Source organism: Spea bombifrons, chromosome 10 (genome assembly GCF_027358695.1).
Source record: "Spea bombifrons isolate aSpeBom1 chromosome 10, aSpeBom1.2.pri, whole genome shotgun sequence".
In the NCBI taxonomy this organism is placed as follows: domain Eukaryota; kingdom Metazoa; phylum Chordata; class Amphibia; order Anura; family Pelobatidae; genus Spea; species Spea bombifrons.
The window spans coordinates 9,090,497-9,104,413 of NC_071096.1; the positions used below are offsets into that span (position 1 = coordinate 9,090,497).

Below are 13,917 nucleotides of genomic sequence, written 5' to 3' on the forward strand. Positions count from 1 at the left end.
CTGCATAAGAAAAGTATCAAACGGGGATATTACGCATGTTGCTTGCACAACCCACCAAAAAAAAGTTAGTCTAACAACACAAAAGGTCCTTCATGGTTGACCAACTCTGTATATGCCCAACGGCAAAATTATAAAGGACAGCCTGACTCGTTTTAAGCTGGGGGGGAAAAATGTTATTTGTAAAAGAAAAACTCTTATCTAAAGACTGCTGAGAATATTAGTGGCTAATATGATCATGGTGAGATACAATGTTCCCAATGCACCTGAGAATGAGATGCATGCAGCTCTGAAAATAATCAAAAGTGGTGATCATTAACCCTTCACAGTACAAAATATTGTAAAAGGTTATTTAAAATGGACCGATGAGAATACAATTTATTTGGGTGTCACTAATAGTGGTCAGAATATAGCGTTAAAGACAGGCATATTATGATATTATGGATTGGCTTGCAAAACATCTGGGAAAAAAAAGACATGTGCAAAGCAGCAGAAAATGTGTTGTATATAAAAAAAATGATGGGGAGAAAAAAACCGAAGTGAAATGTGTGCCTAGCCCCAGGCTTAAAATTGCCCTGTTCAGCTATGACAGCTGAGACCACAGCAGGAGACAGACATGAGATGGAAGGGGTGAATTCCTCTCTATAAAGGTGACACGGCCATGATTTCAGCAAACTATTCCCTCTTCGGTTGTGTGCCAAGGAAATAAGGACCGGTCGATAAATAAATCAACAGGAGTGGAGGTGTTAATACAGGCAAGGGACACGTAAGCCAAATGGGTACAGTACTGGGATTTAAACCCCTTCAAACAAAATACGCCCCTGTCTGGGAATAACCAAATTCCTATGCACAATAAATAACTAATATATCACCAAAAAACACAAATTTCTCAAATGTAGGGTTATTGGGAGCAATTTAATCGCTCACTCTTAGAACCAATACATCAGGTGTGGATTTTAGACACAAATTTCCATGGCATAAAACAGTGACAAGTGGCATGGACTCTATTAGGAAAAATAACTCAAAACACTTAATTTTTAAGATCAATATACAGACTATATACACGTACACAGAGTATCATGTAACATTAAACAGAAAGATTTGGGTCTAACAGTGGGAATGTCATCTTTGCCAGGTATGTTCTGAAGGTCTTTACATCTGTTGACAGGGGGTCCTTCAAACAGAGTGAGATCTATACTACTATTTATGTATGCAACGTAAGTTCTGGAGATATCAAATTATTAGCGAGGGACTATTTTCCCCAGTATGCTACCCAAGCCCAACTCACATGTAACTGGGGTCAGGTTTATCAAGTGGCCATTATATCTGTATCGATCAAAGAGGGTCGTGGTAAAGATAGGAGGAAGAATCATGGACATCAGATCATATCTGGTGCCTCTATGAGAACTTAAGTGACATCAGGGAAAAAGAGGCAAGTTCATAAACTATAAAATTATTTTTTAAAGAATCCTACTACATAAAAACCTCCTCTCCATCCATACTCCAGTGCTGGCGATGTCACAGGATCTGAGCAGGAACATTTATTATTATTATTGTAGCCCAACGTGTCCCATTACGACAACGACCCTGTCACTTCTTCCTATAAAGCCAACACAATTTGAAGGCGCTGTTTCATTATAACGAGGAAAGGTGGGGTCTAGCTAGGCTTTAGCTTGGCTCATTTCTTTCTTCACCACCACCCAACAGCCCTAAGTGCAACCGCTTTGCATTAGTTTTACGTTGACCAACATTCAATATTATGAAATGGCAGCAACAGCGGCCATCGCTGAGCCAAGACAATTAAAGTCTGTTAAAACACAGAGTTATTTACCCTAAAAAAACAATGATTTTAGTGTAGTCATCGAAAACACATTTGCATGCATTGATAGAACGGCTGTCAAGTCAAATATCAAATAATATCAAATTATAGACATATTCGTTTATACACTAAATCACTCACAGTGGGACGGTTCCTCCAGCCAATGGACAGACTTACAGACGACGACGTTTACCAATTGGGCTTGAGCTTCCGTTATTATATGCTGTTTTGGAGTAAAAAGGGAGGAAACAGCCCTGTTTGCGGTGCCGTAGCACACTCGCTGTAGCGTGTAACCGAGCAGGAAGCATGACCCATACAAATGGACGGGTCTCGTGCCCCAAAGGCTGCTCAGGGCTGCGCTACCACACATTGCAAAAACGTTAAAACTGTATGACTGTACAGTGGAGTAAGATGCCCAAAAGCTATAACACATGCACAGATTTGGTACATAAATAGCAAAATACAAAAACGACATGGAGAATACTGCATTTCCAGCACAGTTAACTTAAAAAGTCAATGTTACAGAAGCAGCATCTTTACTCTAAGATAAAAAATATTATATAAGCATTAATGGGTTAAACATCTATACCCAGGCCATTTGGCCAACTGTTGCCCACTTCTAGCCTTAGCAAATAACTTTCAGCAAAGGTACAAGAAGACAAAAAGGATGCTCAAAGAAAAAGATGTCCTCATCAGCATAATAGAACCCCCGTGACACCTGTGAGAATAACTTGGTAGAGGTTGGCAGGACAGCCAGTAGACAGACCCCATGAAACAGCCCAAGCCGAGACAGACCCCAGGTTCAGCGCGGGCCAGAGCCACACGTGAGCTGGGCCAGGGTTGCTCCATGTGAGACAGAAGTGAAGGTTAAGCTGGCTCACCTTAAGCCTGCACTCCTACCTATTTCCTATTGTAGCACACGCTACCTTCTCAAAGCTATCTAAGTACATTATATGATCATTTTCTTTATACGTACCTAAAAGATAACCTAAAAATCCTGATACGGTGATGCAATTAAAGCCTGTCACCTTTGAACACAAACATGCTTTGTAGGGACACACGTTGTAAAGATGGCTGCCCTAAATAAGTCAGCCTATTGTAGGTGTAAAGGCTTGGATGTACTCAACAACTTGTCTGCAAGTACAGAAACTTACTGTCACGCAAACAACACTTGTCACGATAAAGCGACCGCTCTGTTATCGTTCCCAGTTACCATCCAGATCCGATGAGAAAAAAACCCAGCAGAAAGTTTATTACGTCTCCTCCGTTATACTCATCAATTTAAAATCCCCCTCCCCCTTCCCTCTTTGTGCGAGCGTTAAAATTGTAAAATGAGGTCACAGGTTGGTCTCGTCCTATTACCATAACAGACTATTTCCAAAACCATAAACAGTTTTTCATGGTGGTGAATAAAAACAGATTTTTGCTGGGAAACTGTTCTTGAATCTAATAATTATCCTCTTCATCCTCCTAATTCAGTCTCAGTGTTTTGCCAAGGAATGGGATGAGAGCCAGTATAACTCGTCATGAGGATTAGGCTTCCATGATTCTCCCACCAGGAGGCCTAGCAGCCAGCAATTACCGGGGAAAGCGGCCCTTTTGATTTAAAGGAAAAGTTTCAGAAATGGACTAAAACTCTGAATAATACACATGATTAGTAATTTGTAGCTGTAGATCGGGGGGGGGGTTCCCCACCTCTAGCCGAAGTGTTTGTTGAAAAAATAATAAAAAACGACACCTGTAGGGGGTTTTAGTATTTAATTTTTCTCTTGATTCAATAGACGTTGTAGAAAAACTATTGCAGCCCTGGGAGGGCCCGGGCAGGCGCTGTAATCACCTTCGGAAAATTTATCTGTATATTCTATTGTGGATAAGCACTGAATAAAATCTTTTCAGGCAGTATCTTTTATATGATGCCCTGGATTTTTAAATGAAAATGGGGGTCAAATTCTCTCATTTTCCTTACAAAAGAGTGAAAAGAACAACCGGGCAGACTGGATGGGCGCACCAGAAGGTGATTTGATAAAAGGCACACTACGGGTGAATGCTGGACTCGGATCAATGCCTTATTGTGAGTACTCTCGGAGACAAACGAAGACTGGCTACGATTTAAGCTGTGTAATTAAATTTCACACAATATGAAGCAGCAAATGACATGTAAATTATGAATGGCCGGATACTTACTTTCCATGACAGTATTAAGTAAGGGAATCATTAGATTATACTGGAAGGCACAGACTTCGAGAAGAAAAAAAAGAAGAAGCTGGTCTTCGTAAAGCGCCCACAGCCCAACTTGGCACAAGGAACGGACTTTGAGACTATTTCAAACGGTGACAGGACAAGAGGTAACTAGCCTTTGTGTTTGTGCACCTTGGTACAAAACAGCTATTATCGCAATATTGTATCGCGCACTGAGATGCTCTGTTTTGTACCAAAGTGTGACATTATTCTCCGCACTCCAAAGTCTCATTGTGGCCGGTTCAAAAACAAGACAAAACATAAGTCTAGCCGGGGAATCTTTAACCCTGCTGGTACCGGTGGGCTAAAAACAGACCCCCCCCATGAGGATCTTCAACTGTTTACATATCTCGAAAGACACGCAACAACGCTCAAGTATTATAATGTTTCTATGGTTGAATGGGGCGCCATGAAGAAAAATGAAGATTAAAAAATTGATATGAACAAAATAATATTTGAGTAATTAAGCAATTAAAAAAAAAGTAAGGCCAACCATTGGTATCAATGCTTATATTCAAGCCTTATTGGTTCAAAGGGTGGTTAAAAATGCTGTAGGAGAACACCTTAAACTATCATTCTTCAGTGTCCCTGTCTTAATGAGAACAAATCCTTCTTTCAGTTCAAGCTTTAGCTGAAGGAAAAAAAAAAGAAGAAAAAGAAAGGAAAGCCGGCGCTCTTTGGAAGGCAGCTCATTAAAAATGTGGAATGCTGCAAGAGGACCCTTTCTTCACATGCAGGGACTTTCTGGTTGAGTAAGGATCAGAGAGGCCTGGAGGATAAATGTGCCTCTCTTCTCAAATAGTTGTTTGCACCCAATGCCTCGGAGAAAAGAGACACAACTTGTTAGTCAACAATAATTTTGAAGGGATGGGAAAAAAAAGGATTTAGAGGGGGCAGTAAGCTAACATCTCAAGTCCCCCGGAGAAACCTCTTTGAACTTTACAAAATACTTGTGAGAGTCACGGGACAAGAGTGGGTAAAAGCTTCATCTGGATGTCGTCCCTTTAAAGTAAATATAAAAAAATGGCGGGATGAGGTAACTAGGAATTTTTTGGCATAGAGACACTGTATTTTTAAATAAATTTTCCTTTTTTTACTGCAATAATTTGGTCTTTTTTTAACAGGGTCCCACAACAAAACTGTTAAGATAAAAAAGGAAGAAAACAATATTTTTTATAGAAAATATCCCCCAAACCCTTTTACGGCATCTAATATTTGATATCTGACAAGCAAACTAAGAAAAAAAAAAAAGAGAAAAACTAAGTTTCCCGGAGAAAAGTAACAAGAAAAATGAATTCTTTTTTGGGAGGGCGGTGATAGGATTTTGTTCACCTTCTATCCCTTTCATCGATACAACACCTGCAAAAGTCAAAGCTTTTATACCCCCAAAAAATACCTAAACCTATCAATTACAAGAGCTTTTTATCTCCGATCGTTTGGATAATATGGATTCTTTTCTATTCCCTGTGTCAAAAGGGCCGATAATTAAAATTTGATGCAAACATGACAACTATATCAACTCGGTGGAAATACAATCTCTGTATTCATAACCAGTGAAGCAAAAAACACAGAGAGAAAAATTACTATCATTAAAAAATCCGACTTATTTTGCAAGTTCTCAGACAGTTTCCCGGTTTCTGTAAATCCTGTGTAGCTTTCATTTGACTAAAATGTATATTCAATAAGACAAAAAATGTTGTAAAGACTGACGCATTTCTTGTGTATAAATGATCAGTCTTGGGTATGAATGTGAGATTTTTTTTTATTGTGAAACGCGCAGGTCAGTTGTCTACATCTTAAACGTCAAGACAAGATAATATCATGATCTGCTTTTGTCAATTATGACTGTAATCATTTGTTTACGAGATACGATTCTATTGTGTGTAACAAAACGACAAATTATGCGAAAAGAAACCTATGAATAATGATAAATATGAAAAGAGATACACAGATTCATAATCACAGATGTACGCAAGGCTTGATATATATATATAACATTCATATTAAATGACAACAGCATCTGCAATGCTCCATAGAATTCTCACTTATTCGTTTCTTTGGAGAAATGATCAAATAAGGTTCTAGGATCGGAACGTTCTCTCTGAGATCTGGAGCTGTGTTGCGATGATGCATACCCTATACCTAAAAAACCACTTGATGGCTCGTGAATTAAAGACAGATCTGTCCGACAGCGAGTTAAATATCATAGGGCAAGACGGCTGAAATGTAGGTGTTCGTATGTTGTGTAACTTGTCATGGAAGGTCTTGAGTCGAGCGTGAACGGTTCCATCAAATTCTTCTTGTGTGTCAACCAGTTGCTGGGAATTTGAAGAACTCGGATTTGAGATGTGATCTTACAAAACATACAATGACACCTAATGCCTGACGGAACTCGTACTTAGCTGCACGTCAAGGCTGTTTATTTTCCAGTTTGTCAATTTTCTGGAAAAGATAACTATTGACTGGCTAAATTCTTCACTCAGACGCTTGTCTTAAGGTAAATTGAGACCTGCGACCAATGTGCAATACGCTGATGGCATGCGTCAATGTTTTTTTCAAGTTTACTTGAATTGGGAGCTGAATAGAAATGTAAATCTCCTGCCACTAACGTTTTCGACGTATGCAATTGTAATGTTCTGACCGCACACAAGGCTCCACATGCTAGAGTTTGTGTGTAAACGGTTACAATTTTGGAAATTACATTATTTTTCTGCACTCAATTACATAAATAGCAATCAATAAGTAACAAAGTCACATAAAAACCCCATCCCCAGCCACACACCCCAAGGAAAAAGTGCCCCTCTTTTGCCGTCTGATATGAGACCATATGCATCAGCAGAGGGATGTCTCTTAATAGGTGGGGAACAACACAATCTGTTGGGGGGGACTAAACATATACGGCTTCTGAAATAACGCTGCATTAGAACATTTATTCACACCCATACAGAGTTCCATTTACATTAACATATTTACAAATACACATTTTAAAACTGAACTGAATTCAAATTCTATTAGAATGTCTATGTTTATGGAAATGATTCTTGAGCTGCAACAGCTGGGGTACAATCCGCTTTGTCAGGGGTATCTGCTGTAATAATCATTGGAGACGACGACTATCCAGTGGGTGCCTGTGCAATGGAGCTGAGAACTATCTGGCATCAAGCAGAGAATAGACAGGACGAGGTTGTAAGCAAGTATTAACTGATGTTACCCTCTTAATCACATCTATGTTGTACAATGCATAAGCCACCCCCCATGATGATACAGTGAGAGTCATGGTCTCCATCCCTTGTACCTAGATTTTATTCACAGCTTTTTAATGAACATGATTGGCACTTGAAAAGAATTTCCATCAGAAGAAGACAAAGCCGGACGTTTCAACTCCCTGATATTGTTTCACATTATCAAGAGCAAACCCCAGAGAGCTTCTCCTGCAAGAAGGTCTGAGTTGGACCTGCACAACACCCTCCACACTACATCGTTAGTGCATAATTACAACAACATGCAATGAGCGCACGCTGACGGCACTTCCTTTCCAGGTTTGCAATATGACGTCACAGAAGGCAGATCATGAAACCAAATGTGCGTCTTAGCTTTGCAAATTTTTCTACTGGTTCAGGTGGGAATCAAGTTGAGTGAAGATGAATGTCGAAGAAGTCTAAGGTGCTCTAAAATCATCCGACCTACATAAAGATTTAATTGTATAAAGCCCCGTAGAACCAAGTTTCTCCTGAAAGCTAATAAACCCACCTCTGTACACTTGGACGGAACATTTTTCTTTTCAATAAGCCCACGAACATACAGAACACAGTGTCATTAGTGAGAGGGGGGAGAGTGTCTTGCAAATGAACAAGCCATGATTACTCTGAACAATCGAGGTAATGACAAAGGGTTTGCTGTACAATGGAAAGGCTTAAGCTGTTTTTCAATAGGCAACTTCAAAGGCTTACACTTTGCAACTTATTCATGGCTCCTTATGAAGAAGGGGTTAAGATAACTAAAGCAAGGTTGATGAGAAACAAGCAGATCCTAGCCCCCAAGCAATGATAGCAGCAGTGGACAACAGAACTGCATTTCCTTCCAAAGAAACAGAAGGTAAAAAAATATGCATGTAAAAAAAAACTTTTAAAGTTAACTAAAGATCAAATGTAAAACTTGATGGTCCCCTTTTTTACTTGTTGTGGGGGGTGTCGCTTTGATTGTTTTATTAGCAATTTATTACATCAATTTGAACATATCTAATTAGCAAGAAAATATTCTCTAAACCAGCCTGATTGGGGCCAAGTCGGAATGGATTAACTGAGAAAGTATACAATATAAGGTATCCGGAGTGAGATTCTAAATGTCATAACTACCTGGTTTCTCAAATCTGCCCTGCTTTGCATAATTTAGTATACCTCCTGCTGGAAAAGACAATTCTGGACAGAGACATCAGTATCCCCCCTGTGAATCACTTTATTCTCAAGTGAATGGGTGACATTAAGCACTATTGATACAATTCTGGCTAATTCCTTCCTGAAGGCATCACCAGGCATACATACTCAGAAACAAAATGCATAACAGAAAGCAGCCTTCCTGGCTGGTGGAGAATAAGAAAAGAAAACTGGTGAAGCCAACAATAAATCCAAGGTGACAGCTTCTTGGGCAGGTGACACGAAAGGGCAAAAAAGCAATGGGGGATTTTACAAGATGATGTAAACACTTCTCTGTCAATCCAGCCAACAACCGCCATTTCAATCAAGCTTCCTTCTGGGTCCATTACTCAGAAAGAAGCTTGACTGAAACGGTGGGTCAATGCGAAAACATAGTGACGCAACCAAGGTGAAGACATGAAGGAAGGATACATTAGGTACAATAGTCTGATATTTATTGATCTCTTGGGCTAACAAGTGAGCAGTACAACTAAGTACTGTTTACATACATGGGCTACCATCTTACTCTCAAACCAATCCCGAGTAACACTTTAACGACAGACTAAAACAAAATATGGAAATTATTTCCTGTATTCTTATTCTGAATATGTAAGGTTTACCCTATGTGATCGTCATATACTTTTTTTTTTTCCAAAGTCCCAGATATAAAAAGTCTGATCCCAAGCGGACACGCTTTTGGAAATTTTACCAATTAGATTTACAATGTTCGAGAAATACACTTACCGGCTCTATATTTTATTCCAAGTTACTTTAAGATTTGAAATCGGTGTTTTCAAAAACTTAATTTTACGTACCGATCATCACATGTGAATTCCAAAATCATCCAATAGAACAGCATCAGGGTTAATGAATAATCTTTGAGCGGCTGCAAGTAACAAACATGGGGTGTTTGGATGTGGAGGATCCACTTGCAAACTCACAAACCTTCCCAGCTCCCCCTGACCTGGGTCTTCAGAGGCAGGGGGCTTACATAATGCTGTGCATAATTGTTGCAATTAAAAAGATGAGAGCCATAGGAGGGCATGTATTGCTATGTACATAAATCCAAGTTAAAAATAGAGCCATTTTCAAAACCCTTCTATCCACACAGGAAAGTGCCCACCTACCAGGAATTTCCCTTGAAAAGACCCCTTGGATTTTGACTGTATGTCAGATAACATGTTATTAGCTATGCATATTCATGATTGTACTATAAGTACCGCAGTCCCTGACAGCTTCATACAGAAAATAAATAATACTATTTTGGTGCACAGGGAAGCGGAGCATCATGGTAAAGCCGACAGCTCGGAGCTGATCCTTCTTCTATGCCCAGCTAACATCACCATACGTATGGAAAAACCACCTTACAGCCCTGGAGCTGATTATCTCTTTTAGCACATATGAGAATTTTATCCTATATAAAGTTTATGCGCCACTTAGACCATCTAATGTGTTTTGTTTATCAATTCAAGCCAACAAACCTTGGCATTTTATTCTACCCTTAGAAACAATAGAGAAGGCTTTGTTTTTCAGTTGCTAAGGCAACAACCAATTAGTGCCTGCTTCTGTGTCACATGGCGATTAAGCGCTCCCTGAATATTTGTAACGAGGCAAGTTATAAACGATTAACTTAATGAGCTTGGGAACGGAACAGTTCTAAGATTTTGTTATGCTGCATTTCCATAAAGTGTTAAAATTTAGTAGCTTTAAACATTTTCACAAAAGTAATGAAACACGTTTTTTTTGTTTTTGTTTTTTTTATTTCGTGGTCCGGTTTAGAAAGAGGTAATCCAAACATAAAGATTGGAGGAGGACTATATTTGGGTCAACGTGAAATATGGTAAGCTCAACATTTGACCAAGTATGGTGACTGTGGTCCTGAAATGTTTTATTACATGCTGTAGAAAGACGCAGCTGTCCATTGGAGATTTAGCACCCTGTCCAGCCAGTTGTACTTAGATGTCCTCAGTATATGGTAGTTGGGTTGTTTAGATTTATAGCTTAGAATCCTTAGTGCATCCTATTTTGCATCTATTCATCGTACCTGGGAATTCTCCAGGTTTTGGCCAGAGACTCCTGGTGAAGGTCTGGAAGGAGGGCAGCGGATGGAGCTGGGATGTAACCAATACAAAAGGGATAATCACCCCTTGAGCTCAAATGTCAAGTACAGGATAGGCAAGCATCTTAAGCTCAGCTGGTGTCCACGACCACCTAAATAAATCAGCTATAACTACAAACTAGAAGACAATCCATGCCTTATAGCAGTATCGGTTACACATATACAGCAATAATGGCTACTTCATTTTGAAGGACCAACCATAGCGAGCTTCTCTTAACATAAGGACTCAGCTGGCCCTGTATAATGCATAATAAAATCAATATGACCTCTTGGAAGTCAACGTACAGATTGAACTATGCATCATGCAGGGCCAGATCAGCCCATCTTACTTGAGACATTCACATTGATGGTTCCTTCATAATGTATCATGGAGTATAGTGAGTCAAAACCACAGCTCTTCTGGAGACTTGTCTGTAAAATCTTATTTTAGTAAATAGACCCCGAAAGTATATAACTGTATGCACCAGAAACCATATATAAAAGGCACATACTTCAAGAAGCACGCCAACTTCCAACTGGAGCTTGAATGGATTCTAAAGTCACTTCCAGTTAAACCAAACGGTTCCCAAATCAGAGGTATTACAGCCAGCTGATGGGCCAACAAAAAAAAAAACTGAAAATGTTGTAGGTACAAAAAAGAATAAAGTAGATATTGCAAACTGTATTACAAACATGTATTATAAAACAAAAAAAACGTGTAACATCCAATATTCTGTATTTTTTATGGACTGTGTTTAAGAAATTATTTTCCACGCTGTATGCAAAATTGTGCCGATCCCGGATTCTCTTTTCTAGAGTACAAATTAGGCTCCTCGCCATTATCCACACAATATGCTACAACATTTGCAGCAACGTAAATGTTTTAACATTAAGGATAATTATTAACACTGACGGGAAGCCTCTATCACTCATTTAACAAACGATTAATTTTCTGTGAAGGCAAACACACATGCTTCCTTGGCAAAAACAGGCAAAACAAAATATGGCGGGGGTTCTGCCGACGGAAAAGACTGAATGATGAAGGGGTTTTCTGCATACGGCCCGTCAACGAGGAAGCATCTCACGTCATGGAAACAGGCAGGATTTTTTTAACGCTTTATTTCTTCTTGTTTATAAAGCGCAGCACCCTCTATAACAATGGTTAATGGTTAATAAGTTTATAACTAAAAACAACATCGGAAACAATATTTCTACCAGTGTTGAACGGCCAAACCATTCCCAGAAATAATTCTATAATTACCTTAAAATCTGCCTCATTCATTTTCTTCCCCTTAATTATGATATCATGCTAACGCACGCTTTGATAGGGCGTTCTCAAAATGTAAAAAGGTTCCTAAATGTTTCCGTGTTGTTTTTATGTGATTAAGCCTTAAGAAAAAAAAGAACTAAGTGAAGAAGAAAAAGAAAATAAGTGAAAAGAAAAGGAATTCCCATGCCCCCTCCCATGGTAGGAATTTTAATTCAAATTGAATGCTAGAAAGCAATCAGAGTAAAAAAAATTGTGTTGATAAAAACATGCTAGCGTTACTTTCTAGTTTCCGTTGGACTGACGGTAACAGGATAGGCAATCCCAAGACCCGAGGCACTGATTTGTGGCTTGTCGAAGCATGCTTTAATTAATTGTAGGGGATTTACTGGCACTTGACACCAAGAAACCTTCACAAAATATCACTGTGTTTATTACACCCACCAGTCTTGCTTTACCTTTCAAATCGCATTTCACACATGCCAAAGTTTACCACTGCTCCTGGCTTGAATGTTATAAGCGTTGACAGACCTGTATAACGGTGCTTAGTGCAATAAGTATCGTAGCTACGAACCGTATGGTTACAACAGGGACCTGGGCTTGAAAGGTTTGATGGTACTGGGCTATAGGGCAGGGTGTGGATGTTCCACCAATGCCTTCAAATGATGGAGTCCATCAGACTATCTTATGGAATAGTGTGTTTCAAATAATTTTTGTTTAGTGGGTGCAGTTGGTTAGGAGGGCTTTGTGAGACCTTTACGTGACTTTGTGAGCCATTTATTAGTAGATTACACACACCAATGTGACTTTTAGGGCTGTAGAACCTTGTGATACCCTCACAACCAGCAAACATTCTGAGCACCAAGGAATGAGGGACATTAGGAGAGGAAAGAGGACCACAGAGAGATATGGGTTCCAAAGAGGGTTCCTATGAAAGATGGAGACTAGTGAGTCATGTAAAGTAATGCACAAAAGTTTTGGGCAGGTGTAAAAAAATGCTGTAAAGCAAGAATGCCGACGAGGCGACTGAATGTGATTGTATATACTTTGCACTCAACTACCTGTCAAGTCAAGGCGTCCCTTTAAGATACCCCAGAGCAAGCAACATAAAAACAATAAACTGCGCTGAATAATAATTTCCGTGATGGCAATAACTGTGTGGCTATCCCATTATATACCCAACGTACATGCATACTTACTTTTCCATTGATATAAAAGCATAATTAATAGCTGTTAACTGCAAATTTGTGTTGGCAGATTTTTGCCAAAATTCTTATTAGCATATTTTCACCACAGCATAATTGTGGTCAAAAGGTCCCTTTCGATCATCTTGTCAAAAGAAAGAAAGAACTTACAAAACCCATTTCGAAAACTTATTAAAAATACCCTATGGTCTACGATAAAGTATTAATGACAGAAAATGTTAATTAATTTCCAATTCTCTCTCTCTCTCTTTTTTTGCCTATTATTTGGATTCGGAGAAGGTTGATTGGGTTTGATCCGTCATTTTACGGGGAATTAATTGTTTCAAATACACGCGGTATTTTATGCAACCTTCCTGATTTACATTGAAGAAAATAACAGCCGAAATAATTGAGGCGCACACAAATCCTGGCACCGTCTGAACTCAATTTTCATTCCAAATTTCTGCAGAATCCCAAGGCACAACAATATCAGATGCAAGGGGGAAACAAACAAAAGCAAAGTGAAAAGGGAACACGGGGAAGGAATACTACAAGAATCGAAGAACAAAAGCATCACAAAACTGTTTTAGTGACAGAGACTAGCATGGGGAACTCCATTCAAGCAAGGTAGAATAAGATATCATATGGCATCCTGACAATTGATGTCTTCATTTAAATGTAAGAATTTACATTCTAATTAGAAAGAATTTACATCTTAATCAGAGGCAGCTGTATTATCTTGTTACTGTTTTTTTTTCTTCTTCAAAGATAATGAACTAAAAAACCGCTGTGCTTCTTCAACCAGAAATTAAACAGACAGCATGCAGTGAGAATTTATAGCTTACCTGCAGTAAAAGCAGTTATTAATATGTTTTCCCCCCCAAGATTAACTCCTTTGTAAC

The 13,917-nt window shown here is 39.0% G+C and overlaps 1 protein-coding gene across 1 annotated transcript in view; it reads right to left on the minus strand.

Annotated features, from left to right (window-relative positions):
* Positions 1–13,917, minus strand: part of ELP4 (elongator acetyltransferase complex subunit 4) — a 98,623-nt gene that overhangs the window by 1,188 nt on the left and 83,518 nt on the right. The gene's annotated exons all lie outside the window — the stretch shown is intronic.